Source organism: Athene cunicularia, assembly GCF_003259725.1.
Source record: "Athene cunicularia isolate RWA chromosome 1 unlocalized genomic scaffold, athCun1 chr1_part1, whole genome shotgun sequence".
NCBI classification, from domain to species: Eukaryota; Metazoa; Chordata; class Aves; order Strigiformes; family Strigidae; genus Athene; species Athene cunicularia.
This window is the reverse complement of record NW_020799091.1, coordinates 75,560,434-75,587,129: the sequence shown is the minus strand read 5'-3', so window position 1 is coordinate 75,587,129 and position 26,696 is coordinate 75,560,434.

Here is a 26,696-nt window from a genome sequence, read left to right as displayed (position 1 = left end):
GGGGTGGGGGGTGGAGAGAGGGAGTAAGGGGAAAGAGCCCTTCAAATTTACTTATGATATACAGTAAAACTCTATTATATTTACAGGATCACATTTGGGAAGTTAGAAGAATTTAGGAATAATTTTTGTCTGCTTTCATTTACCTATCAGGAACCTCTAAGAGGTTTTAAAACTCTTGTTATGAGACAGAATTCTGTTCACTTATGATCCCTGATTGTGTCACATTTTGCTTTTCTAGTTCAGATTTCTCAGTAAGGTCACTATAGGTGGTGAACAGTAGGTGGCTTCTCTCCCCTGTATCATATAGTAATTTTTGTGTGCATATTTATCCAAAAATATATATTAACATAAACATTTCTATACTCTTGCTATGAACACATAAGTTTAAAAAGAAAGAAGATACACGGTTATTCACTTTTGTGACACTGTTGTCTAGAATTACTTCTCTTGGTTCTCTGCCTTGGTTTAACATCCCCAAAGAGAATATTCCCTAGATGCTTACATCAAATTTATGTTTGCAGAACAATTTAATTTAAGTTACTCTTTAAGCAGATAATGAGCTCTGCATGTTTTAAGAGAAAAAATATAACAATGTGCCTGTTTTGAATACTTTGCGTAAGAGAGGAGTGTATGTACTTTGAGTTAATTTCCACAAGGTATACAGAGTATAATACATACTAAAAATGACCATTTTGGTCTATTTTTAAAAGCCGATGTCTGTAAAGTGCAGTAACCTCAAGCACAAATCCAAATATTTAATGGTCTCTTGTAGAATATAGACATGAAGAAATTGTATTTATATTTCATGTTCAAACTATCTTTGCTACAGACAATTGTAAATGAGTTGTTTTATTTCTAAATTGAAAGAGTGATTTTGTCTCTTTTTATGTATTGAAACAACTGGAGACAATACCAAATAAAAATAGCAGTGATTAACACCCATAGCTTTGCAGTGCCCAGCAAGGCCTGTTGAAAAGAGAAATTGTGAGGCCTGTGAGGTGTGCTCTTTGCAAAAAAAATAGGAGTTTGGAACTGTTTGGGAAACTGGATGAAGAAGGTGTGCAGCAGAACTGCTTAGGTACAGAATATTCTGGAGAGATAGACTCAACAGTACAGGTGAGGCAAGTGCCTGGTTTTGTTAAGTGTATATCTCGGGAAACAAGGTTTATGTGTATAGTTTTTGAATTAGGTACTTCATCAGTTTTGCCTCTTAGAACAATCCTGCTAGACACCAAATATTGCTAATCATTATGGACAAAGGAATGGTCACATATAAAGGGTAAGTTTAAAAGGGCGTTGATAGTGAGTACCTTTTACTGCCCACTTTGCAATGCTAGCAGTGACATTAAACTGTTACAATAACAAACATGATACATTTGTATAGTGATCTGCCATTAGATGGAGATTGATTTCCTGATCCCTCTACGTATATAGCTTCTAGTGGAATAGAGTCCTTATGAGCACCAATAAGCACCTCTGTGGAAAGAATGACTATTTTCAATCTGTAGCTGACTTGAATGGCTGTGCATGAGCCTGATCCAGAGCTCTGGTATACAGTGGAGGCAGCCAGCTTCTCCTGTATCCCTGTGAAAGTGGAATTCAAGGTTCTCGTATTTTCAGCCTTTGATACAGGTAACAGTTTTAATCTTTTCAGATATTGTCTTTATCTATTTTGTGTACTAGTGAGGAAAAAAGGAAAGTATTTAAAATGTTATATTTTAGAATATGTATGTTGACAAACAGGCAGATTTAAAGCCTCCTGGGTATGCTTGGGGACATAGTTGGAGCACTGTCTCCATGTTCTCCTTTTAGCAGCCTTTAGAACTAGGGCTGCTGACACACTGTAAGACATTCATTCAGAGCAAATCCTCTTTACGTGTGGTTGATCAAGAATATACTATATGGCATTAATAATAAGCTTGTGTGAGAATGCTGCTCCTGGGCTTGTGAATCTGGGTAGGTCCAGAAAAAAATATGGTAAAATAAATTATTACCTTCTTTAAGCAGTTTTTCATCTGACACTTAGGTCAGATAAACCAGCTGGGTTTTTTCTGCAGAAAATCTAGTGGTTTATTACTCTTTCTTCAAGGATTTGATGCAATTTAATATAGCTCTTAGGATAAAAGGAAACTTTCATGCTGTACCACAGAGTGGCAAAATCTTTGAGCAATGCTTGCTAACTCACCAGATGCTTCATAATAAGTTATAAACTTAATCCAAATAATACAGAATAAAAATAGAGTAATAGAGAAAGAATTAATAACTCTCTGCTTATCTCACTTTTCAATGAAAAAGAAGAAAAAATATTATGGGTCACTGCAGAACGCATTTAATTTATGTGGCATTATTAACAGGTATTCTGTTAGCTCCATGCTAGGAATAAAAAGGTTCAGACTTTATGGGGCAGGGGGAGGGAGAGTGAAGCTGTAGAGCAAATACCTGCAAAAAGCATGAAAAATGGGAATGGACTTTAAGAATGGGAAAAAACTTTCAGAAGAAGCTGACTTGTATGCAGACTTCCCTTTCACAGGATATACAGATGAGCACTGAACAGGAAGACAAAATCCATCTGATTCCCAAAGAAAGCCCTACATAAAAAAATTATCATTTACTCAAAAAAGAAAAGGGAGAGAGTGAAGGGGAGGGGTGAGGAGGGAAGCAGCCTGCTATTCCTGTCAGTATCTCAAAAATAGGCTTTTATTTCTTGATTGTACCTTACGCTGACGTGGATAAAGGAAGCAAAAATCATCAAGGCAAAGATTTCAAGAAACAGTCTACATCATTCAGCCTTCCTGTGAACAGGAACATGGACAGAATATTAAGAAGAAAAAATGCTGTCATTAATAAGCTACAAGGAAGTACATGCATACAGAGTACTTCTACATTCACTCTCTGACCATGAGGATGTAAAGGCTTAAGTTACAATATTAAGGACCAAAGAATCTGTCCATAGATGTTGCTCAGGAAGCATGACACTGAATGGGGGAGGGCAGAGAAGCGAGGATTGTTTCTCTTGGGGGGGTGGGGAGTGGTGGAGGTGTCAGAGTGTAAGTTTTCAAAGATGTTACAGCTAAGTAACTGCGCTCAGCACTTTGAAAACATACCTGCTAATAAGACAGTTTAATGCTCAGGTGGATCTGTGGTGTCCCTAAGCTAATTCGTATGAAAAATAATAAGCATTTTAAGCCTGGAAGAATGAAGAAGTAGTGACATGGCATAAATCATGACACAGCAAGCCACCAAAATCATCTACTGTGAGTACACTTTGGAGTTTATTATCCTGAATGCAAGTTTCATTTGGTTTCTGTGTCTGACTCTAAACACTAAGGAAAAAGAGTCATTAAAAAAACCCCAAACAAACAAACAAAAAAACCAACCCAAAAAAAACAAACCATCTTTTGGGCAGAGCTTGTATGGAAGTACTCAATTTGACAGTCTTAGCAGCAGGTGACAACAGAGGAGCTTATAGCCATATGAACACCTAAGCAAAGCTTACAGTGGCATGCCCCTGAGAGGAAGAAAATGGAGTTGCCTTGTTTTTTCTCCCAATACTTTTTTTCCTGTTTTGCTACATCTATCTAAAAGATTAATTAAAAGAAGTTTTAATATAACAAGGCCAATCACTGCAGTTTTAACAGCACAGTCATATGGAGAAAGATCTTCGGAGACATTTTTGAGATGAGTTCTCAGAAATCTGTTGTTTCTTTCTGAAAAAATAACACTAGTGTTAAGCATCCTGAGCACTTTAGATTTTGTAGAAAAATTATGTGACCTTAAATGGGTACCCTCACTGTATTAAAAAAGTTATAGCCTTTTCCTCCGGGGAGAGTCTTTTCATTCACATGCACTTATACTTGTTTAGGTTACAGACTTACAATGTTTGTTCACTGTGAAATCTGTATCAGCAAGGAAACCATTCTGGATTCACTGAACAGACACTAGTAATCCCACACTGCTGGTAATATTGCTGTATCTGGCCAAAAATATTTCAGCTGGCAAGATCAATGAATAGTGTTCAGGCTAGACATAACTTGAGACTTTTCAAAGTAATAAATTGTTATTGTGTTTTCTAGCAGAGAAATTCAGGCTTATTGTTAAAGAAAAATCTGATGTATTTCTTATGTTTCTTCAATAGACATTGGTCTATGTGTTTAAGTGTTTGTAAGCACTATTCCCTGCTCTGTTGTGGTATGTCACTTAATTTTCTTTGCACTCCTTTGCTTCGGGACAATTCTCCTAAAAGAGGTGAATGAACTGTCTTGGTATAGCAGCTGCTGATATTGATACTTTAATACCCTAAAAGATGCTTTCCATGCATTACAAGAGCTAGTGACAGGTCAGGGACTTTCCTTGCTTTTTGCTGCTTTCAAAAGCAGTCTAAGACTGTCTCTAACCCGTCTCTTCCATTTGCTTATATTTCTTACATTCCAGTAAGGATGTGTTCTATTTATTTATTTATCTACTTATTTATTTATTTTGCCATGAGCAGCAAGAAGCTCCCCTACATTCAAGATCAGTCTTACATTTTATGTCTGTACTGGCAAGTGGGCATGGGGAGAAAAAGAAGCATTCACCATGGAAAGAAATAAAGTTTGGCCTTGAAGAAGATCTGTCTGTTTCATACTTCTCTTATGAACACTCATTGAATGAAGAGCAATAGATCCACAAAACATTAATGGCCAGTCTGGGGGCTTTGTGTCCTCCCAGCCAAGCTGGCATGGAAAGGCTTGAAGTAGAAATAACTCAAAGTTGCTATTCTCTCTTCCTAGTGGAAAAAAAGTTAATTCAGATTTTGTAGCTGCCAAAGAGGAAGCCTAGATAGACATTTTGTATTGAAAGGAGACAAGAGAAGTATGTATAAAATTCTGTCTTATATGGGTGTATTTTTAAACTTCATTTTCTCAGCCTAAGCAAGAGTAGGAAGGCAAAAAAAAAGTGTGGTAAATAATATTTATGTTGTTCATTTCACACATTTAGGGGATAACCTTTACTTGAAACCAAGGAAGGAGCAGCATATGGCAAAAACTGTATTGATTTCCTCTGGCACTACTATATTGATATCCAATGTGTCTTTAAATAGCCACACTCTTGTACCTGTATTTTTGTTGTAAAGAAATTCAGTAATGAAATTTTTGTAATCAGTGTTTAGCATATCTTATGAAACAAAAGGTGCCTTAAGGCAAATTGATTTTATACTCCACATAATGATTTTCAAAGATATTAATATACTAACAGTTGGAGGACTTCAATGAGATTTACTTGTCAGAGTTTTCTAAATTTGCTTTAAATGGCATGAACTGGCTCTAGAAACAGTTTAGAAAACCCTGCCTGCATAACACTGGGTTGTTTCTGGATTTTCTTTCTATTAATAGTCTGTATAGTATAGTATAAGACTCATGACTCTGAAGTAAAACAAAGTACTTTGAGAATCTCTGAGCATCCATTGTCACTATAACTCTTAACTTTTAGGGTCTAGAACTGGGCTGTAGGTCTGGATTTAAACAGTATTTTGGTCACAAAAATGTACTTTTCCATATGTTCATTATCATCTCAGGACTATGAAATGAAGTAGCAGAGGCTCTGTAAAGTCTCACTTTTTGTTCATTTAGATGAGGAAGCGGATGGTCTCAATTGGGAGTCAGCGTTAGTTCATTTTGCTAACTACAGGCTATGTAGCAAAGACAAGTGCTGTAAACCTAGAAGGAATAAAGAAAGGAAAAGGAATGTATAGCAGAGGTAGCTTTTGTTATTTATATATGGAAAATATGTCCATACACATAATTGATGTTTATACTGTGATACGTGTCTTAACTGCTGCTGCTAAGAGCAGAGACTTGTCACTGAACATAAGGGAACTTCCAAATTTTTTTTCTACTTTTTTTTTTCAGTCATGTTTCAAAGATTCATTTCACAATCCTAGGTAAGATGTAACACAAATAAATATATTATTAGTTAATGCTGCAAATAGGAAATTAAAATTATGTGTTATGTGTGTCATCATCATTTTAGAACTAAACATACAAAAGAAACTTGATCATAAAAAGGTAACATCAGAAAAGTAAATATAATTGTATCACAAATTGTTTGAAAGGAGGAAGAATGAATGGTGAATGGCTTCATCCAGAAAGTCTGTCACTTAGGCTAAAACAAATAACTTCCCAAAACAACCAAACACAAATTGACACATCTTTTATTTTGCTATGCCTGAAATTGCTGACCAGGAGGCAGTGTGGTGACCTCTGCTCTCGGCCGTGATCATGGCATCAAAAAGTGTCATTGTGAGAAATTGGAAAAGCACAGAAATTCCATCAATGACTGAGTGGACACACACAATACAGGATGTGCTTGTTATGGAAAAAATTGACATATTACTTATAAGATAAATGCAACATCAAAGCTGCCACCTGGTACCTGCTTTTTCCAGTTTTATCTTTTTTTCTTTTTTTTTTTCTTTTTTTCTTCTTTTAAGATGATGTATACCTTCTGGTAACCAAAATTTAACACTTTTAAACTCTGAGAAGAATATATATATGTATAGATAAACACATACGAAGAAACTAGCTATACATGCACTGCTAAGACAATGGCTTATGGGCTGCACTAAGGCTGTCCAGAACTGTAGTTAATTTATTATTGGATAGTGTGCTGTAACAGCAGCTTAATTTACAAAGAATAACATATCAGGGACTGTTAGTCGTGGTACTGACAGTGGTGCACAAAGATTTCATTTACAACATTAAAACACAGTTTAAATTGTTCTTTTATTCCAGGAAAAATGGTTGGATGACATATTCTTGTTTAGGATCAACTAAGAAAACCAAAGGGTTTTGAAATGGCATTTTAAAGTACACATGCTAATATTTGTCTTTAATTTGTGTTATACAACCACAAAATTTTTAGGTGTTAGCTGATATCCTATTCTTTTCATTATTCGTGTCTTGAATATTCTCTCTCAAAATTATAAGTATGTTTGTGGTCGTGGTCTTTAATGATAATTACACGACAAATGTTAAGTTTTTGAGACAGGATTGTGAAATACGCTTTTCTGAAGAATGAAAGTGTAACAAAGCACTTAAAGCACTCTAATCCCTGTTAGTAGTTTTCACTGCACCTCTACCTCTCATGGTCTGACATTAATTTGTTCTGTAACCCTGTCATAAGTATAAGCTGACTTTCTTTTTTATTAGTAATATATCTGAGGTATGTAAGTACATTAAAAACATGTACATCTCGGAAGAATGCTAGATGAGTTCACTGGTGAAACTCTTGTTCTGCAGCTTAAACCAGTAGTTAAGGAGCATTGCCACAACTCTGTAGACTGGAACTCTCCTGTCACATAGAATACAGGAGAAGGAAATACTGAGGTCTGCTTTTTGCAGATGTACCTCAGGTCACTGTCGCTCTGGTTACTAGTAAAACCAAAGCAATTATAGCAGACTTAATATGGTGTATGTAAGGACAGTCCTTAAAGAAAGCATCAGAGCTTTTGATACCATGAATAATATTTATCTGTCTTATTTTATAGAACTGTATTATGCGGAAATACTTGGAGAACAGCATACCACACCATGTACATGAGACAGATTTGGGTCTTCAGTCATATTTACAGGTCCTCACAATACAAGTGTGACTCACACATGGTATAGAAATGGCTTTGATTAATACAATGTTGTGACTATAGTCCCTTTGCTCAGTTTCTAGATGGAAGACGAATTGGACAGGGTTTGAGATTATTTGATATGTTTAGTAGTATTAGACAAATAGGAATACTTGCCGAAGGAGCCACCCTCCAGTCTGAGTAAGTGTACTGTAACATATGCTTTTCATTTGGATTCAGGATATCCAGTCTGTAATAACTTGATATATTAATAAATAATAAATCAGTAAATAATACATTCATAAATATCAGCTTCATGTTCCTATTCAATTTACTTCTACTGTCTGTTGTCCTACACAATAGGTAGGGTCATGAAATTCTCTTGGTGGGTAAGGTACAGTTTAACTTGTCAGATTTCTGAGAGGACATTAGTTGGAAGGGCATCTTCAAGGAATTTTCCGTTCTTTTTAAGTCTGGTCTTGCAGAAATATTATTCCATCTAAAGGCAGAAAAAGGTTCCAACTGACTTGACTGATATTTTATTTCCAAATTGTTCCATTCAGGACTATATGATTACTAAAGATTACTTTCAGAGTAAAAAACTACTTATTGTAGATTCCAGCATGGGAATTTGCCCTATGCTCTTAATATTCCTCCCTTTTGATGGGAGGGAGGGAAAGGCCTAACAATATGTGGTGGTTTAGGCCCTGCCGGGACCGGAGGCCACATTGCCATTGCCCCTCCTGTACCCTCAGTTGGTCAGGCTGGAACTGAGGCACAAACCCTGGGTTAAAATAAGAAGAAATTTAATACAACAGTGTGATAAACAATCTGAACAACAACAGTAGCAATGATAACAACAATAAACAGCAATAACAGTAAACAAGACAAAAGATATACAGAGAGATACTGCAATGGTTACAGACAGCTTGCTTGTGTACTCCCACACCAAAGCCACAAAGGAAAAATTTCTCACGCTCCCGTGCCCTGACCTGACGTCATCATGGTATGAATAACCCGCCTGGAGATCCCTCCCCCCTTCTCTGCTGGGGAAACTTAACCCTATCCTAGCTGAACCAGGACACAATGGAAAACCTGATTATACCACTGTGATAATTCTTGTGGGAACTACTTTCTACAGATATTAATGTCTAAATGGCAAATCTAAAAAAATTCATTCTTCTACATAAACTTTTCAGCATTTGAGTGAGATATGATGCTCTTTGTCATATTTTGGTGTATAATCTGATTTATTACACTCTTAAATAGCTACATAGTTTGCTTTCAGAGCTGTATTTCACTCACACCAGGTGTTATGTCAGGTGATTCCAGAATCAGTGAAATAAGAAGTACTAGAAAAAAACAGAAAGCTAGTCTGTTTCTCTGTTTGGTGGGTTTTTTTTTCATAATCATGCACTAAATCTTTTTTGTCAGATATACAAGACAGCCATTGCTTCCATAGAAAAGCAGTGGAAGCTGAAATACACACTGGTAGAAGTGACTGATAGTCATCCACTTATCACTCACTTGCTCTGTGACCTGAGGAACCCCCATTCTGTACTTTTAATCTTCTGAATGAAACCCCTTTAACAGCTGATGACAGCTATTGTGCAATTCATGCTTGCACTTAAACAGTGAGAAATGCAGTATTTCCATTGTGGTTGTATATTATGGATATGAGTATTATTACATAATTTGTATTAAATATTATATATTTTGTATTAAAACAAAACAATAACAGGACTCTGAGTGAACTGGCATGAACTGATTATACTGTAAAACTAAAGTTTTCCTGCAAACCAAAGTTAACTGTACTGGGAAATTCCATCAGAAGATTAAGTGATCCCTGAAAAGATAAAACTGGAATTAATCTGGGGTCAACTAGTCAGATAGTTAGGCTGTAGCTTATTAAATTTGTCAAAGGACTAGAGATCAACGTGTGATGTCACACTGGGAAATAGTAGAACAGAACATACAGTGTTGGAAGTAACAATTTATTCCCAAGTTTGTTGATATTTGCCTTTAAATAACATTGGGTTTTTTTAAGTGGGATAGTAGTTTTAGGACAGTTATAACTTTACTTTTCCACCAGAGTTTCATATGCATAAATACCACCCCGCATGCCATCCCAAATGGACATTCATTTTTTAATAAAACTGATTTTTTGCAAACACAAGTTTCTTGGAGAGACTTGCATTGAAACTCTGAAAAATTTGGGATAAGGATATTCCCATTAGTGAGCAAAGAAATTCGGATACTGGAGTTTCTAGACCCTTGGCGTTGATAGTTGCTAGTATTGCTGGTGTAAACAGTTTGTCTGGCATTATCTTGTGTTACAGGTGGGTGTGTCAAATATCTGACTCACAGATCTTAGTGGCAAACAAACTGGGAAGCTTCTAAACAGGAAAGTACAGGCATCTGGGATAGGATAGGTCACCAGTATACTTATAAGTGTGCAACTGCAATTCTCAACCTTTTCAAACTATGATTAGTCATCTAATTGTGCGTCCAAATTTAGTTGGTGCATTTTGCATGCATAATTAATTGATTTCCTGAAGATCTCTCCTAATTTTTAATTACTGCTGAAGCTAGCGTTAAATATGGAGTGAGCCAGTCTGCACACCAATTTCCTTTAGAAACTGAATGCAGACAGCTTGTGACAAGCATGAGTATTCGTGGAATACAGAAACTGGCTGCTGTCTAGGCTGGGATATGTGAACTTGACCACGGGTTCAGGTTAATTCACTTACTGTTTGACTGAAGTGAAGTCATTCAGTCTTAATTGGTTACTGAGTCATTGCTCAAATATTGGCATAGGTGGAAAACTTTTTACATTTAAAGAAACTCTTCTGATGCTCTTGCTGTTTACACCTGCAATTATATGAAAATGAAAAGTATAATACAGAGTGACAGAAACATCCAATCTGATTCGGTGCTCAAATCAGAAACCGAATGACAGTGCATCATCTACCTTGTTACTCAGAAGAAAACCTCTGCATGCAACAATTACCTAAGCAGCAACACCACTGTGACAAACAGGAGCTTTGTACAAGTAAGGATTTAGTGATTTGGCCCACCTCTTCCCACTAATCCATGCTGCTTTATGAATATGAGGAATTCTTCCTTTAGATGTACATCCCAAAGCTCCGCAGTTCAGTCAACATACACTGAAAACAGTAGTAGCACTAAACTGATGCTCTGTGGGGAACTTTTGCATTTTGCTAACAAAAAGGTTGAAAATTTTCTGAATATGTTCCTATTAGCAACACCCTATTTCAGTCTCCTTTCTCCATCGTCGAATAATGAATGTCTTTAATAATGGCTTTGCTGCTGTGTCCCAATTTCCATCTCAGTCTCTGCTCTGCTTCTGTAGACCAAATCTTAACAAACCAAAAATGAAGATCCTAGCTCCATTTTCCTTTTGTTCTTTCTTGCCTTGTTAAGTCAAACTCTGTGTGCAAATTAACTGGAATATGCTTCACTAACCTTTTCCAAAGCAAAGGGGTAGTGTTGATCAAACAGGAGATCACTTGTATGGCTTCTTCTTCCTTAACATCCCAAAGCACTTCACAAAGTTTGACTGTGTTAAATCTCTTGCATTGTAAGGGCTATGGAGAAGGAATAACTGATCGTATCACCTCAGGAGAGCTGTAGTTAAAGTTTAATTCATATAATTACCAAATGATTTATATTACCAAATGATTATATTGTATGTTCCCAAGACTGAGATTTCTGGATTGGGATGTATTCAAAACAGACCTTTCTGTTATGTATTTTCTCACTATAATCAAACATGCATTTTATTTTATCACTACTGTGATGGTAGATATTATCAGTAGGGTCATAAAAGGGGCTAGACAAATTCACGTACAACAGATCAATGAATGGACATTGATAGGACCAGTCTGGGGTGTCCTGCCTAGCTCTTCTAATATAACAGGTACAGATACTGGGTGAGTACAAAGGGAACAAAACACAGAAAATGACCAAGCTCATGTGTTTAAACAGGGTTTCCTTTTGCTACTGCCAGACACAGATATTTGGCCACACAGACTATTGGGCTGACCCAGAAAGGCATTTCCTCTGTTTTTATGTAGTTTCTTCTTGTTGATATGTCCAGCACCAATCCTTCTGTTCTAAGGAAAAAATCTGACTTAGGTATTACAAAAAATATTAAAAGGTATTTTCTTTCCTTCTCCTTTCATGAATGTAATACATATGCTTGTCACAAGCTTATCAAGTATTCTTACTTGAATTTTGTTTTTAAAGAAACTGTGAAGTGTTCAAACAAAAACTTCAGCAAAGGCTTAGAGGCTTTGTTTTGTTGAGGTTTTTGTTTTTTAAACTACATCAGGTCTTTAAGTGAAAGAAAATCTCAATCTTTAAACTGATGACTGACATTGGTTTTTAGGTGAATGCCTCATCATGGATCAAAATTATTTTTGTTCATAGAGATGTGGCTAGTAAGTCTTTCCTTCCACTCATGTCTTGGGTTGGTCTATGTTCTTTTCATCCTGCACCTCACTTGGACACTCTCCTGTCTTTAAAGAAAATTATACCCCTTCACAGTTAACTATATTCTTGTAATAGAAGCCAACCTTTAAAAGAAATGGAAACCTCCTCTGAGCTACATTTATCTTGTTCTTCAGACTGTAAAATCTCCTTTGTCTTTCCACAGAGTTTCAAAATTGCAGTAACAATTATAGATTACTGACATACTTATTCATGTGCACACTATTATGCTCTTCTTTCTGATCTTTATTTTGTTGAGTATTTACTGTATTCAGCTACCATATTTATGCATTGGTTTAGAATTTAGCAGAAAATGTGCAGGGTGGTATATGCCCTCATAAGTCCATTGATGAAATATATACCATATAAAAAAGCAGTATATTTTACTGATATTCCTCAGTCTTCCAGAATGACCAAGAATATTTACTATGTTATTAGGATCTGCAGTGTTAATTCTAGCTGACACAATAGTAAGACTGCTAATATATGTAGAGAATACCATAATACCAGCTCTATCAGAAGAAGCTCTGTTAGTTCAAAGGCAATGTCTTATTCAATAAATGCCTTAAATAATAAAGAAATCATTAAAAGTCAGACTCCTTGTGTCAAAACCCAATAGTATGACATGATTTTTGTTGAACTTCCTAAATATTGTAGTAGAACTAACTTGGGAAAACTTTATACTTAAATTCAAACTTTGCCTGCAAGGGTTGAAAGCTTTTCCACATATCTAGTAGATATAACTATACTAATTTCATCACTGGCTTTAGATACTTGATTTTAACTGGGTAAGAACAGGGACTTGTCCAGGTGTTTGATGTGACTGTGAGGTTTTGTGCTGTAAACAATAAAGTTTGTCTTGCTATCTGGTCTGAATTGCTCTCTTAAATTCCAGATAAATTCCAGTGTCATTTTTCACACAAAATACAATTTTAGACTCAGCAGCGTGTAGAATTTAAGTTGATCGGTCCTTCTGGGCTTCTGTTCAGTGCAGTTATGAGGTTTGGGATGTACTTCTCTATGATGACCAAAGAAGGGATACTGAATAAGAACAACCTTTCTTGTGCATACTCATTTTGCTACAATTTTCAGATATACAACCCTTGTTCTGAATTTGCAGAGAATCCGTCTGGAATTAAATCACGTCTGACTGATGTTTCTGTCACAATAAATACCATGCAATGTACAACGTATAGAGACTTTAGCAATGTTTTCAGTTACAATTTTTTTGTGGTGTCTTCTAATTTCTGTTTCTAGCATACAAATCCATTAGTGTAATATCATGGAAATGTTACTGAAGGGAAGTTTCAGAAATGAATTGCAAGATTTTCTTAACAGCTACTGCTGGTTACACAAATTTGATTCTGCTAAATTAGGAGAGGATTATATGTCCTGCTAATAATCTTCATGTGACATAGAACAGTAAGAACAGGGACCACAAGTGTCCATACTATTACTGACACATAAGATACAGCACCGAGTATATGTGTATATACATGCATATTTGTATACACTTTTGCTTGTTCAGTTCAGTAATATATGGAACATCTTTACAGGCAAAATTTGCTTGTTCATAACCTAGCATGTTAAGGACCTCATTTCTGATCTGCAAGCTCCCTGTGATAATGTAATATAACTAGGTTCAGTCTTCTCACGAATAATGTTTTTCTTTACTTTTCATCATATTCTACTCATTATTTTGAGGGCTGGGCAATATCATGCCAGACTGTGTTGAACAAATGTGACCAAGGGAGAAACCTCTGCTCTGAAGAGATAGCTTATAATGTACATAGAGAAACAAAGAACATGTTCTATTATCAAATAATGGAATGACTCACAAAGTTAGTACTTATTTCAGGGGCATGACCTTAAAGAAGCCATTTGACTTCACAAAGATGTTTCCATGTACTTAAGCTAATCTGTCAGAATGGAGGATTCACACTGACACAAAGTTTCTGGCAACTTTAGGTTGGTATTTCTGAATTAAGAATCAGAAACATGCTATGGATTCTGTAATCCAAACTAAAAAGTCAGCATTTTATATTCTGATACAGCTGTAAGAGAGAATGGAAACTGTCTTGTGTTTGCTTTTAATTTCTTCACATTCTAAACATTAACAATGTCCTGTACACTCTATGTAATAGTGAAATCTTGCAGTAAATGAGATTCTTTCATTGGTTGAAAAATATCTATATTTGTCAAACAACTTCTGAAAGCTTCTAAGAGTTATGATTAGAAATGCAAATATTTCAGAGTATTTTATTTTTAATATGTATAAATATTTTTACACAGTTGTATACCTGTATATGATGCTGGATGAAGATACACAAATAGTGTAACATTTTAGTTTTATGAAGAAATATAGTATAACCCTCTGATAATGAACAGGCCAAATAACTGTAATTTTATTTTGTCTCAGTGTTTTAGTGATATGCACTGTGCTTTCATCTGTAATGCCATGGGTACTGCATAGATCAAAATTCTCAATATCTACTCATCTAAAAATGTCATTCATAGTTGCTTCAAGACTAAGATTAGGTGATGAAATATTTTTATTGGTTAAATCTGGATTCCTGGAGCATTTAAAGAAGGAAATCACAAAATTTCCCATGGGTATATTTTGGCAATGAAAGCCTGCAGTATTGGAAATATATATTGAATGATAGTAACAGTCATTAACTTTTCTCTGTGATTTCCTCAATTTTAAGTATGATGGCCAATTAGCAAAGACCAATCACCAACATTAAAGAAACAAAAGAAAATGTATGTTTCTACAGCAGAGTGAGTGAAAGTTGATATTTTATGATTTTTGATATTCAATTCATGACAATCATTAGCCACAGCCGGGAACTAATGAATGGATGTGACCATGCTAATGTTTGATGCCCTTTGTCAATACTTTATCTGAGCTATTGAAAAGTTCTCAGAAAGGAAAGATTACAGCTGAAAACTAAAAGATTAAACTTGGTTTATGTGCTCAATAATTATAGAATTATCTTTGACTTATTAGGTGAGCATCCCAGAGAAAAGACCTATGGATCTTGGGACATATTTCATTTGAGTATTGCAAAATCCCTATCATTAATATTAGTTGATCATTATTGCTTTTATTTTTCATAAAATGAGTGATTCCCATAATAAAAGTTTTTTCACAAGGTAAGAAAATATGCCTGGTGGAAAATCATTTATTATATCCAGAATGTATGGTAGTGCATTACAGATACTCATTTGTATAGTCTCTCCTTTTTTTTTTTTTTTTTTTTTCTACTATTATATTTTTTTACAGTCACAACAAAAGAACAAATGACAATATTTGAAGTGTTATAATTATTCATGACTTAGGAGGAAGAAAGCCCTCTTTCTCTCTCCATGTTCACAAGCCCTCCAAAGCATGTGCCGTTAAATGATCAAACATTCCAGTCATACTTAGGGAACAATTCAATGTGTGCTAAAGTCAGTGGGAATCTTTCCACTACTCTTTGCATTAGTGTGTTAGATCATAGAATTTTTAGGATAAGGATTGTCTTTTCATTAGGCACAAACCATGCAAAGCAAATATGATCTCAATCTTGATTACTTAGTACAGATACAATTATAATAGAAAAAAGTAGTGGATTTTCTATGCAATGTGCCAATGTGTAGCATATGTGAGGGGAAAAAAAAAAAAAAGAAAAAAGAAATTGCAATCCTTTAAAATATTTCCCTTTTTTCTTCCTGTTTTTGACACTATGTGAAATCCCAGCCTCCTTTACACTAACTTACCTTTGGTGATGGCTTTAATAAAGCCAAGACTTTTCCAAAATTATCAATTTTACAGATAATACTGCATGGTTCTATTTAAGATAATCTGATACTATAACATTCTTCATTATTTGCTAACTGATTCTCATCAGCTACTTTCTAACAAATATTTGACTAAAGCACAGTAAGTGTTAAATATTTAAAGGTAGATCAAATTAGAGTAAGTATTTTACAATACTTATTATTTGCAAATAATCCATATGAATCCTATAGACTGGAGTTTATTTACTATCTAGCAGCAAATGTTTACTATAAGGTATATTGTTAGTTTTCTTTTTTTCTCCATACTCAGAAGTATAACCTATCAGAAGAACATGCCTTTTGCCTGGAAGTCTAGATATTTTTAGGTCAATTGATTCACATCTATTGCTTACTGTGTGTTATGAGGTTAGTCAGCTACTGACAAATGTAACACAGATTCCAAATAAGATTATTTTTTTATATCACTGTTTACAAATCTGAGGTCTCAGCTGGGATTAGGGAGATTAGAAAGCACAAACCATTAAAAAAAACCTCATGAAGATGTTTTAGCTTGTGGCAAACCAGCAAATCTTTTATCATCTTTGGTTATCTTGTCTGTGTTTTGAACAGAAAAGTTGCCTGAAATTACAGTAGAGACAAACAGTAGACAGGCATGGCACATCCATACCATACACAATGATCAATGTACAAATTGAAATTGGGTGCTAGCTGGATCCAGCTGGCCTTAAGCACAGCCTTAGGGCTTATGTCATCTTCACTGACAGATAGAAATGCCTAGGGAGCTGCTCTGCCAGAAAGAATCACTGAGTGCCCACTGCTCAAGCCCCTTCCACCTCTGACATACCATTACGGCATCTGAAGTTGGCAAAAAGTCAATGCTTGCTTGCATCAAGATACTCCTGCCTGCAGATATCGTTCAGTTCCTTTACATTGCCAAACTGATGCAAGTTGTATTTTTGAGGTGCAAAGCCTGGATTCCAAACAATGTAAATCACATCTGCAATAAGAATGTAATACTCCCACAGCTTATAGAGTCAAGTCCAAAGGGACTTCCACAAATGGGATGTTTTTGTCATATTCACTTACAGCCCAATGTACAAAGGTAAACTGTTGTAAACTGTTGTTATAACAAAATTTGCCACTTATAATTGTGGTTGCTCGTCTCATTTAACTGAAAAATGGTAAACTGAAAGCTGAGAGGCAGATAATGCTACCCGTTCTGTTGACCTTGCTTTGATGTGGCAGCACCTCACAGAGAGGCAGGACAGAGGCAGGCAATAACTTCTTGAAAAATCAGATTCTGCAAGCCAGAACATTTAGAAACTGCCTTCTGAGAACACCTTAACAGTTGCTTGTATAGTTTAAATGTATCAGCTGCTGTTTGAAAACTTACTTCCTCCAAACCAAACTTGCAGGGGAACAATTTGCTGTGACCTTACCAAGTCACACTTCACTTCATGTAACTTCATGGCTTTAACATGATTTGGTTTGATTATTTATCTATTTATTACTCCTGTAGATACCTGAAAACCCAGCTATGATGACTTTACTCTGCATGTTATATGGGAGTAACCATGTCGTCTACTGAAAGCTAAGCCATGGCTTATCTCTCAAATTGTTTGATGACAATATCCATCCATTGCTGACATAGAGTGACACTACAGTATTACCTTATTCACTATTTTTTCCCAAAGGTCAGTCCATGTAGATACACAGCAGCAACAGTATCAATGCTAGCTGTCATGTCACATTTCAAGGAATCCAAGTTTAAGAAATTACTTATGTAAGTTATCGTCTTTAAAAATAGCCATCCAAAAAAAGTAGGAAACAAGCTTTTTTAAAGCATTGAATCAACAATTATTCAAAATATGTGGGAAAATTATATGCACACTCTGTTAACATTTGCCAGAATACAGCATTTCTTTCCCAGCTTGCTTGCTTGACTGACTTAGTTGAAGAGGCAAACCACAATTTTTTCCATCTTTGGTCTGGACAAGTGCACTTTCAGAGGTGGTTTACAAAGTGTTTTGTGAGTCATGTCAAATAGTGATAGAAATCCACCACCTCCACCTTGCTCTCTTGAGTTCAGCGAGAGATCAAGGGGTGCTGAGAGACAGTAACTGCATTTGATCATGGCAGATTGTTTTCACTCACTTTCATGGAATGACTGACAACCATATGAGGAATAATAAGTGTTAAATGGGACAATGATATGTTGGGAGAAAGGAAAAGAGAGAGCCATAAATCTCTCTGTTGTTAAAAATAAATTTGTAGGTGATGGTTGTGATAGTTGCTTGCCACTTCAAAAGTGTTTTTGCTGTAATCTTTCTTACACAACTCCACTTCTGCCTGCTGCACCCACCTGTTGCCTCCCATATTAAATACATGTAATAACGGCTTCAAGGTAGACACTGCGTTTTTAGGTGTTTGTACTAAGTCTCACGGGATGAAACTGTGGTAAATATAATTGTTAATACAAATAAGATAACAATTAATATTACAATTTTATTAATAGTATGAGGTCAGGAAGGGCAGGTGATGACGTTAAGACTGTCATTAGGAGTGGTATTTTTTACACAGGTCACTTTTTTTAACAGGATAATACAATGCAGCTTTTTTTTTTTTTTTTTTTTTTTTTTTTTTTTTACAGTCATGTAGAGTACACTGTCTGTGATGTTGTTTGACAAAGAATTACCTTTTTTTTTTAGATTGTCTAGTCTTAGATATATCCTTCCCTCTCTCCCTCTCTCTTTCCCTGGCTGTCATATGTCACATACAAGACAAAGAAACTGAGCAAGCTTGACTTTTCATTACTTGGCTTGAATTTAACACAGCTTTAAGTCAAAGAAAGCAGCAGAGCCATAAAGCTAATGTAACATATGGTTAAATAAATGTGTTTAGTTACATTTGTTACATAGCCATATTAGTTTTAAACATTTGTACTGTGATGGTGTCCAAAGACCCCTATCAAAGTTAGGAGCTGAGTGGCGATAAATAAGAAAATATCTCTCCCAGTGAGTTTATATTCTAAATGTCACAAGAAGATGATGGCTGAGAAGGATATGACCTATAAATAAATGAACATGATCGTGACTGACACAGTTTTATTTATTAAGTATGTTTGTTGCTCCTACTTTTCCCTAGACAACTCATCCTGAGGAATTATCTTACAAACTTGCTGAAAATAATTAGCAGAAAAAATATCCATGGCAGATGAGGCTTTGAAAGCTTTTGATAGATCCTGCCTAGGTCAGTGGAATATTTTGCCAATGAGGACTTTGATAGCGCTAATGGAAGTCCACCTGAGCCCCTACTGATGATAATACTACCAGCAGACACACTGATAAATTATAATGGGCACAGCAGCAGCAGCAGCCACTCCAGAAACATCCTTAAAGTGAATTTCCTTTAATGGCTGGGAAGACAAATGGCTCACATTTTATCATAGGATTTCTCTTCTTTCAGAAAATTGCCAATAAACTTCCTGTTCTTAGCTGAAGATTTGGCAGTGACTTGGACATAACAATTTTAACCCATTCAGTGGCTTTCATCTGTTTATTTATGTCAGTTATTCATTCAAACTGTTCTTAAGCCAACCGATCTTATGTCTTTTCATACCTGAAATTTGTTTTTTAAATGGCTCACAAACTGAAGTAGTGATTCTGAGGAGGTCAGACTCCTGTAAAGTTGTTATACAGAAGTGATTGCCTGTACTGTAAGTACCTAAATTCACAAGGTACTTCTCATTTAGATTTGGGAATTTCATGCTGGTCTCCCCAGACCTGCTCAGCATGAACAGATTGTACCTAACTTTTCCTAAACCCAGTCAGAACCCCAGAGCATTAACTGTGGGCACACAAAGAAATGTCACCAAATTTCTGTGGCTTAATGAGCTACCTTGCATTGGCTAAGCTTGTGTGCTCTGTTAGCACTCCGATTTTCTGTCACTTAGAAAACAGTTGCAAAAGCCACAGTTTGAGACATTATTTTCTCATCCCAAGTTGTTTGCTCTTGTTCTGCTGCTGAAGAGCATCCTCGCAGCCAGCATGGCATAACAAATCTCTTATAGGTTAAACACCTATTCACTGCTCATTTAATCTAGTCTGTTGTCTCATATGCAAACTTTTCTTCTGCTGACTTAATTTCAGGGAACGATGATCTCTGGCAGAGGCATGGCAGTAAAGTTGCATCGAGTTTCACTAGTGCTTGTCTATAAATGCCTTTAGCTCTTTTAATTACCAAATATATACTGTGAAACCTGTGTGAAGGAAATTGCCTCGCATTTGGGACAGGCTAACAACATGCTGATGGATAGGTGGCTCAGCTGACAGGCAGAACATGACAGTGTTCTCATAGCTTGGGGATCTCACATTCAGGGCTGCTAAGTGGCTTGATTTATGCATATCCAGATATTCTTACGAAAGTCACTGTCAGGGACATTAATGTTTCCAGAATGGCCTGGTCAGTATATAATAGCTCTTTTTGCTCAAGCATTCAGTGAGAAGACTTGGATTCAATGCCTTCATCTGTCTGTGCAGTTTCAAAATTACATTCTCAAAAGACTGCAGTACAATAGAGGTTAGTTTAGGTAGAAAGCACTCACCACATTCCGGTTGAAACTGTACTTTGAGTAGCAAGAGAAACAGGATTATTTTGACCAGGAAAAGCATGAGTGATATAATCCAGTGAGAAGGGCATTTGGAAATAGATATCACTACCTATGACTGAGACCATCTTTTATGTAATTATTTGGCAAAGAGGAAAATAATTCCAACACTTCTGATCTTCTAATTGTCTCTGTAGTCCAAAACCAGATTTTCTAACTTCCAGGAATGATTTTTGCCTTTTGAAGTTTGCAGCTATAGTGTTCTTTTGAAGTCCACAGGTCTGTAAGCAACATCTTAGAGACCACCAGTTGTCAAAGGAGTTACCTGTGGAGCTATTATATTTTGTTTTGAACATTCAGACCCTTAATATTGTGGCTGTAGATGAAACCTATGTTGCTGAAGAGAGCTGACTTGTGAATGAATGTGAGCTGTGACATTAGCATTAGATATTTAGGGACTGCATTTAATTTCTCTTTGCTTTCATTTAATAATATCTCTGCTCTCCTTCCTGTGCTATTCAAGTGCAATTCAAGTTTAAGATGCACATACTTACCGGTAAACTGATTTTTGTTTCTTATACAGTGTTAGGTATATGCTTTTCTGTAATCCTTAAATTCTGCTATAAATAATTCTTTTTAATATTAATAACTTATCAGTTTTCATAGCATTTTAAAACTAAAAAGGTTACACAGAGCTTGTAAGGTCTTACTCCAAGGCACTTTTCTTTTGTTTCTAATCTAAAATAGAATGGAAGCAGGGGTGGATACCTAGCCTCTGGTTAGCTCAATCTTTTGTATCAATGAAAGTTAGAGACCACATTTGTCAAGATCAAATCAAGATTTCTATGGGTATGTAGGGCAAACTGCACTTTCAACGTTTATGTGAATGGTACATGGAATTCCACCAAAAGTATTAATCTGAATAAAAATTTAACCATATAAACGCTTAAAAAATATAGCACAGGTAATACACATGGTATCATAGAATGGTTTGGGTTGGAAAGGACCTTAAATGTCATCTAGTTCCAACTCCCCTGCAGGGGGACACATTCCATCAGGTTGCTCAAAGCCCCGTCCAACCTGGCCTTGAACACTGCCAGGGAGGGGGCAGCCACAACCTCTCTGGGCAACCTGTTCCAGCGCCTTGCCACCCTCACAGTAAAGAATTTCTTCCTTATAGCTAATCTAAATCTACCCTCTTTCAGTTTAAAACCACCACGCCTTGTCCTATCACTACCCTCCCTGATAAATAGTCCCTCCCCACCTTTCCTGTAGGCCCCTTTTAAGCACTGAAAGGCTGCTATAAGGTCTCCCCAGAGCCTTCTCTTCTCTAGGATGAAAAACCCTAACCCTCAGTCTGTCCTCATAAGAGATGTGCTCCAGCCCCTTGATCATCTTTGTGGCCCTACTCTGGACCCACTTGAGCAGATCCATGTCCTTATGTTGGGGGCTCCCAAACTGCACACAGTACTCCAGGTGGGGTCTCATGAATGTGGAGCACAGGGGCAGAATCACCTCCCTCGACCTGCTGGCCACACTACTCTTGATGCAGCCAAGGATACAGTTGGCTTTGTGGGCTGCAAGTGCACATTACTGGCTCACGTTGAGCTTCTTGTCAACAAACACCCCTAAGTCCTTCTCTGCAGGGCTGATTTCAACCCATTCCTGGTCCAGCTTGTACTTGTGCTTGGGATTGCCTTGACTCATGTGCAGGACACTGCACTTGGCCTTGTTGAACTTCATGAGGTTTGCACAGGCCCATGTCTCAACCCTGTCAAGGCCCCTATATGTGACTACATATTTAGGCTTATTATTGAAGAAGACACAGTTTTGTCTGTTTACCTGTGGTAGGAGATTTTCTAATGCTATTAATCATATTAACTACTGTAGCGCTCAAGGAGCCTGATTGCACTGTACCTGTACAGTGCCTAATTCAGAAGACATAAGGGTCCATTCTCCAAAGATACAGACCTAAATGTCTATCGTGACAAAGGCTGTGAGTATGCATAAGGATTGTCTTGACTCACTACAGTTATAAATATCACCTCAGACCTTGTGCTGTGTTGATTAGATGCTGTGGTTTCTGGGTAAACTGCATGGGTAGAACAAATGTTCAACTGTCCAGAATATATTGCGCAGAAATACACTGTATATCATTTTTGTATGTTTCCAAACATGCAAAATGAAAATAACCATTAAATGAATCTCATGATTATTTGTGTCTGAGTGATTAAAGACACTATTCTATAGAAACGCTGCTATTGTGGTGTTGTCAGATATTGATCAGGAATTTGACTCCTTAATTATGTTTAGCTTCAGCTAAAAGGAAGAACCTTGTTTTGAATGATCATGAATGCAAAGAGAGGGTATGCAAGAACAGGAGTCGTTTTCCAGTCCAGACAAGCACATTGATAGCTGAGGAAGGGTCTTCACACAACAAGTATTAATGTTTTTTCATTATTATTTTATTTTTCTTGTGCAAAAAATAAGCAAAGGCTAAGCATGTGCAATCTTAGTAAGGATCTCAATGAAAGCATCGAATAATTGCAGGAAAAGTTTGCAAATGCTATCTATAGTGAAAAATATCAATGACAACCAACCAGTTTTCCACAGATGTTAGGAAACATCTATGCACTGTAAATTAATATCTTTATAGAATAATATTTGTATTAAAACTGAGAACATAGGTCACAATTTAAGACGAGAGAATGCATTTTTGTAAATCAAGGGAAAAAATGTTGAAATCATGATTAGTATCCAGGAACATGAGTTACCAGCTCACATAGAGGCCAAGACCAGTTGTGCTCCTTGTGAAAATAAAAAGGAGAGTTCCGAGTAAAATACTGCATTAATATGACTCCAATGACAATTCCATATCCTATTCCAGAGTTTACACTTTTAAAAAGATTTTGATAAATAGTGAAGGTTGAGAAAAGCCTTGCAAGCGTGAATCATAGTCTGGAAAGCCTGCCTTGTAGTAAGAGACTAACAAAACAGAATCTAATTATCTCAACAATAAGAAGGTTAGAAGGTTGACTAATCATGATCTGTAAAGTATGTAAGTTGAAAAACGAAGTTAATACTAAAAGGCTCTTTAATTTAATAGACAAAGCCAAAGTGAAGTACAATTTTGTAAGACTACAAGTCAGGAACATGATTTTGACAGTGAGAGTAATTATGTACTGGTAAAATTTACTCAGATGTTGTAGAATCTGCACAACATGAAATATTTACCTTTTCTTTTTTTTAAAAAAAAAAAAAAAAAGAAAAAAAAGTTTAACAGTAACTAGATGGCTTTATGAAAAAAAAAAAAACCCAACCAAAAAACAGAACAAAACAAAACAAAAGAAAACCCCAAACCCAACAAAAAAGGAATATGATGAAGCACTTAGCCTAAATGATATGGAAGATCTCCGTAAATAATTCTAATGGTCTCTTATAGCTTTGACTTTACACAAGAAAGTCCAGAGTCCAGAGATCACTTCCACTCTTCCAGGACTGAAACATTGACTCTCTCAGATGGGTGTCTGTACCCCCGTCATGGAGTTTAAGGTTGCATCTCAGAAGTGTTATAACTACAGATTCCTGTGTTTTGCTCTCTAAAAAAGACCTAAATAGGTGAAGAGGTTTTTCTGTGCTATTATCTGTGCATACAACATATGGGTTTGGACCTTTCTGAGAAGGAGAAAGCAACACTAAAAGTTTTAGTTTAAAATGCTAAGGAGAATGCAATTAGAAATTAATTGAAACATCTGGCACATTATCATGACAAACATTTTATCTTTGGAAAGCTCTAGTGAGTATTAGTTCTCACAGTTCACTACTCCAAAATTACCATATTGGCCGTGCAGGTGGGACACTACAGTATATTTTTTTATTTATCTGCATGTAGCATAAACAGCAGTACAGTAGCATTTCATTTTACCATAAGTGAAGGATTACAAATTCAGAAAAATATATGCAGTTTTTCTGGGTGGTATTTTTGTTAATCTGTGCAATTTTCTGTGGAAATAGTTACAGATCAACTTTTTCTTTTATCAGCAAACCATAAGAAGATAAGCCACGTTGGAAACATTTATTTATTGAAATCTAGGAAACAGCATTTTGGGGCTACTCAACTGTTAAGCATTTACTCTTTCCCCAGTTCTTAATTTTCTGCATCTTCATTTCAAAATCATCTCTGGATTTTTCCTGTTTATTTGGTGGACCTGGTGGCCTCATTCTATTTCCTTTTAATTCCTTTCTGTTACGCAGTTTGCCATGAATGTCTTCTGCAGTTCTCATTTACTTGAAATCTTGCAAAGAACTATGCCTGCTGTGTATCACCACCCTTGTACCCAGCAAGTGAACTCATCCAGTGATATGAGTAGGAGATTCATTTTGGATTTCACTGAAGATGAGCCTTTTGCACCATGAAGCTAGTGAAACATCCCATTCTAACCACATAAAGTATATTAGGACCATACTGGCTTATCCTTGAGTAAGAAGACCAAGCAGACAATGGGGAAGGGTAAAGACTCAATTGCTGTTCATACAATTCTATAAAGTCCTTTTTGTCCTGCTTCAAGTTTGCATTTTGAATATGAATTGTTTAAAATTAATAACTAACCAAACAAAATCTGATAGGCACTTTCTTTACTTTTTTTTAGACAGTTATATTTTTCTTGCTATTAATTCAAGCATTAGTATGCAGCACATTATATCTGATTTACAAATAAACTTGTGGAAATTTTACAGAGACTGGACATGGGAGACCAAATCATGCTTCAGTTTGACTGACACAAAAAGAAGTTGCATGGGATAGAACCCAGCAGAGTTTGGCCTGTCTTCAGTCAGACTATCATGTACTGTGATTTCTTTAGATTTCACTGTTTACAAGTAGAGTCAAGATGGGTTAATAATAGAATACAATGCCTCCTTGTAAGAAGTGATGGTGTTACTTAGCAAGTGGCATTCTTTTCTCTGAATGATTGCTCCTGGAGTCCTGCTTGCTCTTATAAATATGCAGTGGGTTGCTGCAGATACCCTCCCAAACAAGCTACACCTTCCAATTGTACATTTAGCTTTTTAAAAGTTGTAAGAGGAGAAAACTGCATTCTACTGTTCTGACCAAACATCTTTTACTTAAATCCTTTGATCATAAATCCTTGATCTGTGTAGAGTCTACGGAAAGTTTAGCTTTACTGCTGTGTTTGAGAATACTTTGGTTGTAGTTGCAAACATTAGTTGAAAACATTAGAGATGATCCTTTGGTAAACTGTAATAAATTGCCTCCTGATATTACAACACAGGTGGGAAATCATTATTCAGATTAACTAGTGCATACTTTAATATCCTCCAAATTTATCTTGTAAAATGCATGACATACTCATCAAAATAAAGACTGTCCTGCAAAATTTGGGACAGATGGCAGTGCAAGATGACATCTTTTCTAAATGTGTCAAAATGTTCGCTCAGTCAAGAAATATGATTGGTTGCACATTCTGGGTGCGTTATTAAAATAACAAAAGCAGTAAAATTCACTTGCATGAACACCTGCTGCAAGAGTGACTTAAAATAAGTAAGGCAAAACATACAATTAAGTAACATAAAAATAATTATTTCACTGACAAATAAGTTAACAGTTTAAGGCAGCTATTGTATTGCCTAAAACGCTTGAAATCAATGAATTACACCTGTACTTAGATTTACAACATTCAAAACAGAAACATGCCTTCTTAAGACAGTAGAAAGTATGCTTCATACCATATAACAAAACATCGTATAAGAACAGACACACAACAGGTCTACTGTTGTCTGCTAGATGATATCTTTAAATCTGACAGTATACGTTTCTTTACCACTTGAAACAGGAGAACATAGAAGTGCTTGATAAGCCTGATACCACAGCCAGAATTCAGATTAGAGAAAACAAAGCACTACCTGCTCTCTTCTGAGGTTCTGCAGGGTGGTAGAAACAGAGCATCTAGAAAAGAAGAAATGCTGATTTTTATTTTTTTTTTTTAGCGTTTGAAAATGTCAAAGACTCAGTTTATGAAGTCTAATCTAAGTCTTGTGACAAAAGTTCTCATGGAGGCATGGATATGATTTTTGTTTCAAATTACGGAAAGATCTTCAAGACCCCCTTTATTTTCCTCTCAGAGAAGTCAGCCAACCCTCACCTGGTCTCAGTACAGGGTCTTGAGCTCTGAGTAACGT